The 15,926-nt window shown below is 42.3% G+C and overlaps 1 pseudogene; it reads left to right on the top strand.

Annotated features, from left to right (window-relative positions):
* Nucleotides 1–13,821: 13,821 nt before the first annotated feature.
* LOC129109060 (uncharacterized) lies at nt 13,822–14,713 on the top strand (annotated as a pseudogene).
* Nucleotides 14,714–15,926: the final 1,213 nt, after the last annotated feature.

Raw genomic sequence — 15,926 nt, 5'->3', positions numbered from 1 at the left:
CTCATATGATTGTAATGTTGTGATGTCCACAGCGGATTGTCCATTTAGTGTACTTAGTACACCACAGTGAAGTGCTAGCATTTAAGTGCTTATTAGATTTGATGGATTGCTAGCTAACTGCTAAAGTGACAAGCATTTTCTATTTGTCCTGAATGTAGATGACTCACATCTTGCGTTTGAAAGAGAAAATGCACTCAATACTTGGTTCTGAATTTTTGTGAAATATATTTGTTTTCCACCATTCATTTACTTGATGGGTCCTTGATTTATTCTCCTATTGAAAGGCTTTTTGAAGGCATAGAGATGAAAGTGAATCCTCACATCTGATTCTGGGTAAGGGAGATGAGTGTATTCCCCCAAGTTGAAAAAACAACTCTTTTGTGCTACTTTTTCATAATTTTTTTCTTAGTGCCAGATTCAGATACTTTTGAGCATCTTCTACTTTTACAAAGCATTAGAACTTCTATGGGTACAACAATACAGCCAAAGCAAGGGAGACATCAACATGCTTCTCTTATGTACAGTGGTGCTGCCTGCCAAAAACAGGGAGGTGAAAAAAGAAAACTCCAAATACAGAGACAAATCCATGATCGACAGCTGAGTCATCCAGTTAATTATAGTTCCCACACCTACACCTTTAAAAGATAATTTTTGCGATTATGTTTTAACCACAGGCCATGTGAGACAGACATTTCCTACGAAAGGGAGGGATCATTATTCAGCTCATGTCATAACACAGCATTTGTAAATTTACAACCAGTCATTTTAAGTTTTGCTCACGATACAACGGAAAATAAACACATTGTCTGGCATGAAAGGGAACTTCCTCTCTAACATTCGAAAGTTAAATGGATGAAGAAGAAGAATTAAATGTTCACTATGATTGGAACTTCTACTGTAACTCTTACATCATAATGATTAAATTTAAGCTCTGCTGGGTTTGCCCTGTGGGAAAAATCAAACAAAACAAAAGGTGTGTTAAGGGGCGACTGGAAGAGCAGGAAGGGAGAGGGACATAGTCGCACTTAATATACATTCCATAGTTGTATGTTATAGTGCTCAACAGTGTCCCACAATGTTTCCCTGCTTTTACAATGAAAATTTGAGTTTGAGGGTATTATTACACTATTGGTTTTATGTATGCATGTTCACCTTCTTCTGTCTACTTTTTATTAATACTTCCAGATAAATCAGAATGTTCTCATTTCCAGGACGTCAAATACCGATGCTTTATCACGCCCCTCTGCGTCTGATTGTGACACACAATCCACCCTTTAGTGTCTGCATGAGATGCACTGGGTTTCCAAGTAACTACAATGTTAACCCATGTGCGTCATTATTAGACTCTCAGAGAAAATGCTCCAGAAGTGTGTTCACAAAGTATAAAGAAAAAAATCCCAAACAGGGTGAGTGGGTCAAACAAACAGAGACTGCTGTTTGCGCCAACAAAGTAAACTAATTTATATACCTATCTATCTGGACCTAAAACAGGGAGTGTATCTTTAAAGGCGCCGAGTAAAGCTTACACACTATCTGGTACAAGCTGTCACACGGCACATCTTTTTAACTCCCCTGCTTGTGTTGATGACGTTACAGTGCCCAGATGAAACGTGATGTTGGGGTTGTGCACTGTATGTGTGGCTGAGTCTGGCTTTCAGTGATAAACACACCAGAGATAATGCATTGCTCATGAAAGTCTGAGTCATCCAAAGGAAGTGGTGACACTCTTACCACGCCTTGTACCCAGTGGCACACAACAAAGATATTCTTACCTAAAACTCTCAGTGAGTAACTTCATGGCAGCCGTATGGAGCCGTTAAAATATGCAGCTTTGAATGAACAGAAAGGTCTGACATCTGTTAGACATTAGAATAATGTCTTAATAAACAAGAGAAAACTGGCTTTCAGCTGCTCTTTAAAGGAAACCTTTCTGCCGTGTTGTGACTGTGACCTATATAGCGGACCATGAAGGGAAGAAGGAAAATAACAAAAACAAGAAAGAATAAACAGGCAAGAGAATGCGCACATAAACATGATTGACCACATGTCTTAACACCCCTCGGTCTCACATCCAGTCTCTTGGAGTCTAATTCCAGCAGATGTCCCAGTCCTCTGCAAAGGACTGAACAACTGAGCACAGAGCTAAGAAAAGACAGCAGATTTTGTTTGCTGTTGGCATTAGGTTCAATGTGTGTGTTTGGCTCTCTGCTATGACTGCTTCCTGTCCTGCTTCGTCCTGGGAACCGTCTTTCTTCCTGCATCATCACACTGTGACATTCTGACAAACAGACTGGGTGTTTTAAGAAGCTCTGGTTTTATTTGTGTGGTGTGTGCAGGTAAGTATGTTATTCCAGTTATCTAGCAAGAAAAAGTAGGAAGCCTGCTACAGACACTATGATGATGTATGTTAAATAATACAAAACCATACTTTAGGTGTTCGCTTTTGCAATATTTGAAGAATTTAGGAAGAAATTATAGTAACATGGAAACAAAATACACAAAAATGTGCAGTCTAAAGTGGTTGTCTGTTTCACACAGGCTATCCTATCTATCTCTCCATACATATTTCTACCTCGTGGAAAAGAGCATTACTTAGTCATGAAGAAGAACCGAGTCAACTGATCAATGAGAGTAGCTCCTAGTAGTAATAGAATCCTAAAGATACCTATCCCTACCTCCGTACTTTCTGACACGCTTGGAGAGGGAGGGGTGAGCAGAGGGGTTAGTTGTAATGATACACTTTTTTTTTTTTTTTTTTTTTTTTTTCAACAGGAAGTCAGCCACCTTGGATCTTGTGAGTAAATTTTTACTTCACAAAAACAAGTTTAAGCTCTTTAGAAAGCAAAACAATCATGAAACTGATGTTTAAACTAATATTCATTTTGATTTGATTTATTGGGCTTGAATGTGGAATATCGGCCCTTGAGCGCTACCCAATCACTTTAAACTGTCAAAAGCATTTTGACACCCTCGGTATAGCCAACAACTTACAAAACTTAGCGCACACTTCAAAGCCTGTAAACATTAAGCAAATATACAGTGACTTGGTTCCTGCATGTTTAGTATTTAGTATTGAGTTAATTAATCCTGCAGTTGACCGATCAAGCACAGCTGGCAAGCTAAACTGGCACTCTACCAATTTATTAAAACAACACATGTGAGATTTTGGTCTTGGCAACAGTTGGTGAATGAGTAACCCATAATCTAGAGAATATACTTTTATATTTTTCATTGCTCCACCAATCATTCTCTCGATTAGACTTATTTTTGATTAGTAATACACTACTAACAAAGGTATCTGATACAACCATACATTATTAGTGACCATGCACCAGTCTCCCTCACCGTAAACATACAATCTACTACCAGACACTCTCCCCGCTGGCGCTTCAATACCTCTCTGCTTAAAGACTCTGACTCTATTTCCTTTATACAGAGAGAGTGGGCATCCTTGATAGAATTGAACGACTCCCCAGACATTTCATCATCAGTACTAGGTGAAAAAGGGAAAGCAGAAATTAAAGGAAAAATAATATTTTTACTCAGCAAACAAGAAGAAAAAGGAACAGGAACTAGAAAAACATCTGGACCAAAAAAAATTAAGCAATTTATGGACATATACTCAAACAATCCCAATGAACAAACAAAAAGTGAGCTACAAATTGCCAAATTCCAGTTAACCAAAATTACAAATAAAAAAACACAATTTCTGATTATGCAATAATACCAGCCATAAAAAATCCAACAGGTGAAACCACCCGAAACCAACAAGAAATGAATATGATTTTTCAAACATTTTATAGTAAGTTATACTCTTCAAACACAGACCCTGACCCATCACAAATACAATCCTTCCTTAACAACCTTTACATTAGATGAACTCCACAAAACTCTACTCCAGATGCCAAATAGTAAATCACCCGGACCAGACGGCTTCCCTCCTGAATTCTACAAACACTTTCGGCACACATTATCCCCATTATTTCATAGACTAACATCAGAAATACAAAGTACGTCACAAATTCACTCACACATGAATACATCTGTTGTATCAGTTCTACTTAAACCAAATACAGATCCAACTCAACCGTCTAGCTATTGCCCTCTGTCATTAATAAACACTGACTTAAAGATCATTACAAAAATAAAGACAATAGTTGTATCATCAGATGCAGAAAAAGCATTCGACCAAGTTAACTGGACTTTTTTATTAAGCATTTGGCTCAAATTTGGCTTTGGGGAGCAATTCATCCAATGGATAAGGACAATATACACCTCACCCAGAGCAACAGTCACCACAAATGGAATTACATCTACGAGTTTCACACTTCAAAGGGGCACCAGGCAAGGATGCCCATTCTCTCCTTCATTATTTGTTATTTTCATAGAACCACTCGCTGCAGCTATTCGTCAAAACAATGCCATTAAAAGAATTCATACCACAAACCTCAATCACAAAATTAGCCTCTATGCAGATGATATTCTATTGTAATTACAGGATCCCTTACCCTCACTAGAAGATACCTTTAATCTCATCAACACCTTCTCCAAAATCTCTAATTATACAATAACCTGGAACTGGAAGTGCACAACCCTCCCACTTTCAGAAGATGCCTGGGATTCTGCACCGGTAATATAAGATACTTAGGTATTAATAAGTATTTCCCCAAGGCTGTCAGAGTTGTTTAATCTTAACTACACTCCATTGTTAAAAACAGTAGAAAATGACCTCTGTCGCTGGATGAATCTCCCTTTCTCTGTCAAAATGAAAATATTCCCCAACATTAACTACTTATTTTCAATGCTTCCTATCATGCCAACAGATAAATTGTTTAAATCTATCGACTCTCTCATCACGCATTTTTACTGGAAAAACAAAAAGCAAAAATCAACTCTACAAAAAAGTAAATCCCTTCATGGACTGGACGCTCCAAATTTCATATTCCACTACCTGGCAAATCAAATACAATACCTTGCTAAATGGATTAATCTAAACAACCACAATACCCCATGGATAGACCTGGAACAGCTATATTGCAATAACATCTCACTTGCAGATTTACCTTTCCTCAACACAACCATCGAACAACATCCCTGCTTTAAAGATACTACAATCGCCACAACTCTGACAGCATGGTGGAAAGTCATTAAGCTTTTTAATTCCACTCCTGCACCTTGTAAATATACTCCGATTTGGCACAACCTTGACTTACTACTCCAAAGCCACCCTCTCCACTACGACACATGGGCACAAAAAGGTATCACACACCTCCAACATCTTTCCGACAACAACCAGTTCATAGATTTCAAATAGCTTATACAGAAGCCCAGACTTGGGAGATATCAGTTTTTGGAAAAATCTACAACTTAAAACCATAATCAAAGCAAAAATCAACACAATTTATAACCCATTTCAACCTCCCAAAATCCTTAACAATATAATCCAATTAACAAATTTAGATAAATTAATTTCAAAACTCTACAGAATGCTACTAACCTCCAATAATTCTTTAACAATCCCATCAGCTAGCTGGAACACAGACCTAACCATATCCCCCTCAAACGACTTCTGGATAAAAATAAATAAATTGCAATGACTCCCAATACAAACCTACAGCACAGAATACATATTACTCAATATAAAATGTACCAAATGGGACTGGCAAACACAGACACCTGCTCACAATGCACAATAGGCACAACGGATAATTATTTTCACGCACTCTGGGTCTGCCATCCTGTTCACTCTTTTTGGAACTCTCCACAATCCTAAACTGCAGAATCCCTCCATCCCCACAGCTCTGTCTGCTGGGAGACATTTCAGCAATCAATATACCAAAAAAATACAACAGCTTGCTCATTTATCTAACTGTTGCCAAGAAAACAATTATCTTAAACTGGAAAAATCAATAAATGACCTAATTCCTATATCAATATAATCACAACTGTTATATATATTATTATATAATTATTATTATTAGTAGTATCATCATTATATGACCATTATTTGATAACATGTCATAATATTGTTATTTTATTGATGCTTATTATAATAATAATAATAATAATAATAATAATAATAATAATAATAATTATTATTATTATTATTATTATTATTATTATTACAACATTGCTGTTGAAGCATATATTTACTTATTACCACTGCAACAAAAACTACATCTCTTGTCTTTCCGCCACACATCTCATAGACTACTTGGATTTATATACACACACACACACACACACACACACACACACACACACACACACACACACACACACACACACACACACACACACACACACACACACACACACACACACACACACACACAAACACATCCTACATAACCCAATCTAATTGTAATCTGAAGCTTAGCAAAAGTTCAGTCTGGAACTGGACTAGCTTTACACTCCTGTTCATTCATAAACTCATTCACTCTGTCCCCGTGATTACTCTATCAGGTGATTGGGGGGCGTTCACGTAAAGTTAACCAACCAGTTTTGGCCACGGTTTCCTTTAGCCAATCGCATCATTGCTGTCAAACTTTAAAAATATGCTCTCTGCTGCGGTCAGTTGTCATTTCAGCATATTTCAGATGTAACACTCCTCCACTCCTTTATTCTTATGCATGTGTAATAAATTATTGTTACATTTTATTAAAATCTCTCCTGATTGAACTATACTCATTGACTCTTAACATTTAATTTCCTACGTCATTGTAACTGCTTTATGTTATTGTCTGAATGTCTGTTTTTTTAAGTCCGTCTTCCATGTTTATGTTGCTTTATGTGTTGTGTGTAAGTGGTTGTGTGTAAGTGGCGTGCTGACTACTACGGTAAGCGTATTGCCTCACTTCCGGTTCCCAGCATAGTTGATAGCAGTTGATAGCGTACTTTTCACAGTGAGTTAGAAGCACGGTTCCGCACCATTGAAGCTTAGTCGTTAGCTACTATAGTTAGCCAGCCCACCCCCGTAGCCAGTGCGGTCCAACCAGACGTAACTCCTGCTAGCCGTCCCCCGGCAACCCCCGAGCAGCCGGGAGGCTGGGTAACTGTCCGAAGGAAGCATAGTTCTATGTCGAAGCACACGGGTCACCACCAACCACTTCACATTACATTACATTACATTACATTACATTACAGTCATTTAGCAGACGCTTTTATCCAAAGCGACTTACAATCAGTAGTATATTACATATCATTCACCCATTCACACACTGATGACAGGCTACCATGCAAGGTGCCACCATCAGACTCTAACTAACATTCATGCAACATCCAGTCCACACCGATGGCAAGCCTTCGGGAGCAACTTGGGGTTAAGTGTCTTGCCCAAGGACACATCGACTGCCGAAGCCGGGTATCGAAGCACCGACCCTCTGATTGGAGAACTACCTTGCTCTCCACTACGCCACAGCCGCCCCCGGCGAGAGCCCCCGCTCACGTTTCTAACCGGTTCTCCCCACTCAGCAGTTACACACCCAGCTACCCACCTAAAACCCTATAGAGACTGTGTCTGCCCCACGGCCACTTCAATTATTTAAAGTCAACAGAAGAGGAGTTATACGAAATAACCTAATAAAAGCAACCAATGCAAGAGTGCAACAAAACAGGACAATTAAATGTGGACTCTGATCTCTGTCATCTAAGGGTGTACTTGTAAATGATTTAATATCAGAAAATCATATTGATTTATTTTGTCTTACTGAAACCTGGCTGTGTCATGAAGAGTACGTTAGCCTAAATGAATCAACTCCTCCAAGTTATATTAATACTCATATTCCTCATGGCACAGGCCGAGGAGGTGGAGTAGCAGCCATCTTTGACTCAAGCCTATTAATAAACCCTAAACCTACATTAAATTATAACTCATTTGAAAGCCTTGTCTTTCAAACCCGAGTGGGAAAGCCTTAAAGTCAATTCTCTTTGTTATAGTGTATACCAGGTACATATTCTGAATTCCTATCTGAATTTTCAGAGTTCTTATCAAGTTTAGTCCTCAAAACAGAACAAAAAGTTATTATTGTAGGGGATTTTAATATTCATGTGGGATAATGATAGCCTTAGTACTGCGTTTATTTCATTATTAGATTATATTGGCTTCTGTCAGTGTGTACATAAACTGACTCACTGTTTCAACCATACTCTCGACCTTGTTCTGGTATATGGTATTGAAATAGAAAATGTAATTGTCTCTCAACAGAACTCTCTTTTATCGGACCATTATCTAATAACTTTAGAATTTTTACTTCCACAGTGTACGCCATTAGGCAAAAGTTTCTACACTAGATGTCTATCTGATAATGCTGAGGCTAAATTTAAAGAAGCGGTTTCTTCAGGGTTTTATTCATTACCATTGCTCAATATAACAGAGGACTCCTACGCTAACTTTAGTCCGTCTCAGATTGACCATCTTGTCGATAGTGCTGCAGGCTCACTGCGAATGAAACTAGACTCTATAGCTCCTCTAAAAAAGAAGCTAATAAAAGAAAGGAGGTTTGCTCCATGGTATAACCCTCAAACCCGCGAATTAAAGCAAACATTGCGAAAACTAGAAAGGATATGGCGTTCCACCAATGTGGAAGAAGCGCGGTTAGTCTGGCGAGACAGTCTTAAAATATATAAGAAGGCACTCCGTAATGCTAGAGCAGCCTATTATTCAGCATTAATAGAGAAAAATAAGAACAACCCCAGGGTTATCTTCAGCACTGTAGCCAGGCTGACAAAGTCACAGCTCTGTTGAGCCGTGTATTCCGATAAAACTCAGTAATAGTGACTTCATGAACTTCTTTAATGATAAGATTTTAACTATTAGAGACAAAATTAATAATCTCATGCTTTCAACCAGTACCTATCTATCCTCAAATATAAGAACCTTAGAAACAGCTGTAGAACCTGATATATATTTAGATGGCTTTTCTCCCATCGACCTTCAACGATTGACTTCAAGTATTTCTAAGTCTAAACCTTCCACCTGTCTCTTAGACCAGATTCCGACTAGGCTGCTTAAGGAAGTTTTACCTTTAATTAGCAATTCTTTATTAGAAATTATCAATATGTCTTTACTAACAGGCCATGTACCACAGGCCTTCAAACTAGCTGTAATTAAACCTCTTCTTAAGAAACCTACTCTTGATCCAGAGGTGTTGGCTAACTATAGACCTAGATCTAACCTTCCGTTCTTCTCTAAGATCCTCGAGAAAGCAGTAGCAAATCAGCTGTGTGACTTTCTGCATAACAATAGTTTTTTTGAGGATTTTCAGTCAGGATTTAGAGTGAATCATATCACAGAGACAGCACTGGTGAAAATTACCAATGACCTTCTAATAGCTTCAGACAAAGGACTTGTCTCTGTACTTGTATTGTTAGACCTTAGTGCTGCATTTGATACTTTTATTATATTCCTTTATTGATCCCCATGGGGGAAATTCGAGTGTTGCAGCAGCTCAACTACACAGACACAGACAATAAATACACATACTATACAACAAAATAAAGATAGAACAGGAATAAAAATGTACAGTATATCCACATGGGGGGGGGCGCCTGGTCAGCATGTTGACAGACTGTGGTCTCCGCTGTTGTTACACAGTCTGAAGCGCTCCGTCCTGCTCTTTGGCAGAATCAGCCGATGGCTGAAAGAGCTGCCCAGCTGCCACAGTTCCTCATGGAGAGGGTGAGAGGGATTGTCCAGGATGGCTCCGAGTTTGGCCTTCATCCTCCTCTCACCCACTGACTCCAGACTGTCCAGCTCCAGACCCACCACAGAGCTGGCTTTCCTCACCAGCTTATTAAGTTTGTTGGCATCTCCAGTCCTGATGCCACCACCCTAGCACGAAGAAGAGGGCGCTGGCTACCACAGACTGGTAGAATGCCTTGAGCAGTTTATTGCACACATTGAAGGACCTCAGCCTCCTTAGGAAGAACAGCCTGCTCTGTCCTTTCCTGTAGAGGGCGTCAGTGTTGTGTGTCCAGTCCAGTTTATTGTTTATCTGCACCCCAAGGTACTTGTAGGACTCAACCCTCTCCACTTCCCCTCCCTGAATGAAAACAGGGACAGGGGGGCTTCTGTTCCTCTGGTAGTCCACCACAAGCTCCTTGGTCTTGCTGATGTTGAGCTTCAGGTGGTTGTTGCTGCACCATGTGATGAAGCTCTCAATCAGTCCTCTGTACTCCTCCTCGTTGTCCCTGGTGATACATCCAACAATGGAGGAGTCATCGGAAAACTTTTGGAGGTGGCAGGAACCAGAGTTGAAGCGGAAGTCCGAGGTGTAGAGAGTGAAGAGGAACGGTGCCAGTACAGTTTCTTGGGGTGCGCCGGTGTTGTTGATCACAGACTCAGAGACACAGCCATCCACCCTGACGTACTGTGGCCGGCCTGTGAGGTAGTCTGTGATCCAGGAAGTGGTGTCGGGGTGCAGGTGTCGGGGTGCAGGTTCATCTCCAGCAGCTTCTCTCTCAGTAGGGAGGGCTGGATGGTGTTGAAAGCACTGGAGAAGTCAAAGAACATAACTCTCACAGTGCTTCCCAGCTTCTCCAGGTGGGAGAGGGCCTTGTGTGTCAGGTAGATGATGGAGTCCTCCACCCTGATGTGTGGCAGATAGGCGAACTGTAGTGGGTCCAGGAAAGCTGTAAGCTGGGTCCTCAGGTGCCGCAGAACCAGTCTCTCCAGGGTCTTCATGACATGTGATGTCAGGGCCACAGGTCTGTAGTCATTAAGACTGCTGGGACGACTCTTCTTCGGCACCGGGACAATGCAGGACGTCTTCCAGATTGTGGGCACCTTCTTCAACCTCAGGGAGAGATTGAAGAGGTGCCTGAGAGGAGCTGCCAGCTGTCCAGCACACACTTTCAGCAACCTAGGGCTGATGTCATCAGGTCCACTGGCTTTGCTTATCTGAAGCCTGGAGAGCTGATGCTGTACCTGGATGGTGGTGAAGGTGGGGCTGGGTGGTGAGGGGGTTTGAAGGGAGCTGTGAGCTCCTGGCTGTGGGTGAACAGTTGTAGGGGGGGATGGGGGGAGTGATGGACTGTCCTGGTCCACATCTGTGGAGATGTTGGTCTGAAGAGGGCTAGTGGGTGAGGGGGGGCATCCTCTGGTCCTAACAGTCTGCTGAGAGAGGGGGAGGTGGCAGAGGTGTAGATGGAAGGGGGAGCAGAGACCCCAGCAGAGGTGTGAATGGGGGAAGAGGTGTTAGGTGGAGACCTAGCCTCACTATCGGAGCACACCGGGGTGGGGGTAGTGTCGAACCTATTGTAGAATAGGTTGAGCTCCGATGCGAGTGCTAGGTCACCCTGTACTCCAGATGAAGGCAGACTGCAGCCTGTCATCATTTTCATCCCATTCCACACCTTGTTCTGTCCCATCTTAGCCTCAATCTTCTCCCTGTAGCTGTTCTTAGCCTCTCTCAGCTTTCTCTTCAGCTCCTTCTGAACAGCCCGAAGTTCCCCTCTGTCCTTAGCCATGAAGGCCCTCTTCTTACATTACATTACATTACATTACAGTCATTTAGCAGACGCTTTTATCCAAAGCGACTTACAGGAAGTGTATTCAACATAGGTATTCAAGAGAACTACTAGTCACCAGAAGTCATAAGTGCATCTCCTTTCTTAAACAAGCATCTCAAAGCATAAGCCAGAGCAAAAGTATAGTGCAGAGGCAGATTACTAGGAAAACAATAATTGCAACAGACTAATTCGAATATAGTAAGTGCTACAAACTACTACGAATAGGATAAGTGCAGTAAACAAATACAAATTCAATAAGTGCAGCGAACTGATACGAATACAGTAAGTGCAGCAACTAATACGAGTGCAATAAGTGCTACGAGGAAGGCTCCGGGTAGTACTTCTTGAAGAGGTGAGTTTTCAGCCTGCGCCTAAAGATGGGCAGCGACTCTGCTGTCCTGACGTCAGTGGGGAGTTCATTCCACCACTGAGGGGCCAGGACAGAAAAAAGCTGTGACCGGGTGGATCGGCCGCAGGGACCTCTGAGCGACGGGGCAACCAATCGCCCCGAGGCAGCAGAGCGAAGTGGTCGGGCGGGGGTGTAGGGCTTGACCAAGGCCTGGAGATAGGAAGGAGCTGTTCCTTTCACTGCCCTGTAGGCTAGCACCAGAGTCTTAAACTGGATGCGAGCTTTTACAGGGAGCCAGTGTAGAGAACGGAGAAGGGAAGTTGTGTGAGAGAACTTGGGGCGATTGAACACCAGACGTGCTGCAGCTTTCTGGACGAGCTCCAGAGGTCTGAAGGCTGACGCCGGGGCTCCAGCAAGTAGTGAGTTGCAGTAGTCCAGGCGGGAGATGACCAGAGCCTGGATGAGCACCTGCGCCGTCTCCTTCTTCCTGTTGAGAAGGCCCTTCAACTCTTTGCTGATCCACGGCTTGTTGTTGTGGTAGCAGCGGACCTTCTTTGTTGGCACAATGGTGTCCTCACAGAAGTGAATGTAGTCTGTGATGCAACGAGAGAGGCCCTCGATGTCCTCCCCGTAGTCCTCCTGGAACAGTTCCCAGTTTGTGTCCTGAAAACACTCCTGGAGGGTCTCCTCAGCGTCCTCCGACCAAACCTTCACAGTCCTTGTGCTGGCCGCCTGTTGCATAGCCAGTGGCTTGTAGGTGGCCACAAGTTCTATTAGGTTATGGTCAGATTCACCAAGGGGGGGGAGGGCAGAGGAGCTGTAGGCCCCCTTTACATTTACGTAAAAGAGGTCCAGGATCTTGTTCTCTCTCGTTGCAACACTGACATACTGTTTAAAGTTGGTCAGGACAGGAGAGAGGGAGACATGGTTAAAGTCCCCGCTGATCGTTATGAGTGAGTTGGGATGTTTAGTCTGAAGCCCCGCTGTAACAGAGTGGATGACGTCACTCGCGCTCCTCGCTGCAGCTGATGGTGGGATGTAGACAATAACAACAATGGCGTGTGAGTACTCCCGCGGTAGATAGTAGGGTCTCAAACCCACCGCCAGGAGCTCAATGTCGGGAGTGCAGATACACTCCTTCACAGTGACATGGCCGGGATTACACCATTTAGAGTTGACAAAGACGGCAAGACCTCCTCCTCTCTTCTTACCGCTCTGTTTCCCTCTGTCCGCCCGAACTAGCGTGAAGCCGGCTAGTTCAAGCAGACTGTCCGGTATCTTCCCGTGCAGCCATGTCTCCGTGAAGCAGAGCAGACTACACTCCCTGTAGGCCCGCTGGTTGCTCACCAATGCTGACAGTTCATCCACTTTGTTAGCGAGGGACCTCACATTCCCCATAATGACCGTAGGGAGAAAAGGTTTAACTCTCCTGTCCCCCTCCATCCTCACTCCGGCTCTTTTTCCGCGACGGGGTTGTCTCCATATCGCGTCGGGTATGCGGGCGGAGGGAATGCGGGCGGAGGGAATGCCGGCTCCGCTCCGGTAGCGCAGAAGCTCGTCGCGGGTGTAGGTCAGCATGATTAAAAGTTCCAGTTGTGTGCAGAGAAGGGGGAAAAAAACGCTACAACTAAAACGCTGAAGCAGGAACATACAATTACCAAAAAAAGAAGACAACAACGAATAAAAATAGTAGAAAAATACAAAAGTAGCAAAGCTGGTAGAGAGCTGCTGCGACAGGCTGCCGACCTCTGGCGCCATCTTAAAATGACAATTGACCATCAAATCTTATTGCAGAGACTGGAGCATCTAATAGGCATTAAAGGAACCGCACTTAGCTGGTTTAAGTCATATTTATCAACCGATCTAAGTTTGTATATGTAAACAATGAAACCTCGATGAAAACCAAGGTCAGTCACGGAGTTCCACAAGGGTCTGTTCTTGGACCAATTTTATTCACCTTATATATGATTCCTTCAGGGAATATTATCAGAAAATACTCAATAAACTTTCATTGTTATGCAGATGATACCCAGTTATATCTATCGATTAAGCCAGACGAAACTAACCAGTTCTCTAAACTACTAGCATGTCTTAAGGACATAAAAACCCGGATGACCTGCAACTTCTTTATGTTAAACTCTGACAAAACTGAAGTTATTCTACTAGGCCCAGATCACCTTCGAAATCAATTATCTAATGATATAGTTTCTCTAGATGGCATTGCTCTGGCATCCAGCACTACCGTTAAGAACCTCAGAGTTATCTTTGATCAGGATCTGTGTTTTAACTCTTATATAAAACAGATCTCAAGGATAGCCTTTTTTCATTTACGTAACATTTCGAATCCTGTCTCAAAGCAATGCAGAAAAACTAGTTCATGCATTTGTTACCTCTAGACTAGATTACTGCAATTCGTTATTATCAGGCTGCTCTAATAAGTCTAAAATATCTACAGTTGATCCAGAATGCTGCAGCACGTGTTCTAACAAAAACTATGAAAAGAGATCATATTACTCCAGTATTAGCTTCTCTGCACTGGCTCCCTGTTAAATCAAGAATAGAATTAAAAATTATTCTACTCACCTACAAAGCTCTAACTGGCCAGGCACCGTCTTATCTTAAGGAACTCATAGTTCCATATTACCCAACTAGAGTTCCATATTACCCAACTCCATCAATGCAGGGTTACTTGTGGTTCCTAGAGTATATCAAAGTAGGATGGGAGCCAGAGCCTTCAGTTATCAGGCTCCTCTTATGTGGAACCAGGTTCCAGTTTCAGTCCGGGGGGCAGACACACTCACCACTTTTAAAAGTAGGCATAAGACCTTCCTTTTTGATAGCGCTTATAGTTAGGGCTGGTTCAGGTTCGCCTTGTTCCAGCCCTTAGATATGCTGCTATATGCCTAGACAGCCAGGGGACTACCTAGGATACACTGAGCTCCTCTCTCCTCTTCTCTCCCTCCATCTTTATGTATTAATCTCCTATTTATGCACATAACTGATTTTGCTTCTTCCCCCGGAGTCCTTGTGCTTTCTCGCCTCGCAGGTTCCCAGGAATCGGGGTTATATCTGGACTGTCATTGTGCCACCTGCAGTGTCCTTGCTGACACCCACTGCTACTACCACTATTATTATTAGTCACATTACTATTATTATTCCCTGTACTATTCCGCTTATTGGCTTTGCTTCTACCCTGGAGCCTTTGTGCTTTCTCGCTTTGCAGGTTTCCATAAATCATGGCTGTACCTGGACTGTGGTTGTGCCTCCTGCTGTGGCCCTGCTGACACCAACTGCTACTACCATTATCATTAGTCACATTACTATTACTATTACCTGTACCATTACGCATATTAGCTTTGCTTCCACCCTGAAGCCCTTTTTGTTTTCTCGCAGGTTTCCACAAAACGTTGTGGTCCCTGGACCATGGTCATGCCTCCTGCTGTGACCTGGCTGACACCCACTGCTACTTCGATTATTATTATTAGTCACATTACTAATACTATTCCCTATATCATTATTTTAATTCCACTATAGTCATTGCTGCTTTTATAAGTAGTCTTAATTTTTTCCTTCGTTACTCTGCTTACTACTTTTATTATATGAATCATTTATGTCATATAAATTGAATGTATTGTATCTCTGTTATGCTGTTCATTCTGTACACATGACATCTATTGCATTCTGTCCATCCTTGGAGAAGGATCCCTCTTCTGTCGCTCTCCCATAGGTTTCTTCTTTTTTTTTAGGGGAGTTTTTCCTGTGCCGATGTGAGGGTTCCGGGACAGAGGATGTTGCATGTGAACAGATTGTAAAGCCCTCTGAGGCAAATTTGTGATTTTGGGCTATACAAAATAAACTGGATTGAATTGAATTATCTATGCTTATTTTGTTCTGCCCAACTATTGGGAATCTCACAGACAAACTGTAATTGAACAAAGCATAAATGCTCTCCAGTGCGACAGGGACTTCAGCCACCAGCAGAGCTACGAGTGTGACAGACAACAACAGACAACAACAATACCCAGTGGAAATGAAAGACATGTGTTGACTGCATTTATTGACCCAT

The sequence above is a fragment of the Anoplopoma fimbria genome, chromosome 20 (genome assembly GCF_027596085.1).
Source record: "Anoplopoma fimbria isolate UVic2021 breed Golden Eagle Sablefish chromosome 20, Afim_UVic_2022, whole genome shotgun sequence".
NCBI lineage: Eukaryota > Metazoa > Chordata > Actinopteri > Perciformes > Anoplopomatidae > Anoplopoma > Anoplopoma fimbria.
Note: the sequence above shows the minus strand (reverse complement) of the source record. Positions and strands in the feature narration are given on the sequence as shown.